The following is a 691-nucleotide window of genomic DNA, read 5'->3' on the forward strand; positions in this document are numbered from 1 at the left end:
AGTGTGTTCCATCGGTCTCTGTCGTGGTGGATGTAGTGTTATGACGGATATATAGCGACATCTTGGCTAATCGGCTGCTGCTGTGTTGTCATTTATTAAATCATGTACCGTTTTTTTTATTTCGGCGGAACACTGAGTGGCAGCCGAGTGAGGAGTGTGTTTCATCGGTCTCCGTCGTGGTGGATGTAGTGTTATGACGGATATATAGCGACGTCTTGGAGATGGTACGACAGCCTTGAATTAAACGGGAAGACCAAAGGAGATTAAGAAAAGGAGGAAAAGGGATCAAGGTTAAAAATGATAGCAAGAGAGCAAGAAAAACAAGATAAGCAGGAGAAAATTGAGGAAAAGAAATGGAGTAAGAAAATGATGTGAAGAGAAATATTAAGATAAGGAGAAGAAAGGGGGAGAGAAGAAGGATAAGAGTATAAAAAGCAAATAGAAATAAAGAGAAAGCAAAGAAAGAAAATTAGGAAAAGGGGGAAGGTCCATCCTCCAGAAGCCTTGACACCATAAAAAAAAAGAGTAAATAAGAGAGAGAGAGAGAGAGAGAGAGAGAGAGAGAGAGAGAGAGAGAGAGAGAGAGAGAGAGAGAGAGAGAGAGAGAGAGAGAGAGAGAGAGAGAGAGAGAGAGAGAGAGAGAGAGCGTGTCCGCGCTCCTGCTCTCCCTCCCTTCATTAGAATAGTTTAA

The sequence above is a fragment of the Eriocheir sinensis genome, unplaced genomic scaffold (assembly GCF_024679095.1).
Source record: "Eriocheir sinensis breed Jianghai 21 unplaced genomic scaffold, ASM2467909v1 Scaffold192, whole genome shotgun sequence".
Classification (NCBI taxonomy): Eukaryota; Metazoa; Arthropoda; class Malacostraca; order Decapoda; family Varunidae; genus Eriocheir; species Eriocheir sinensis.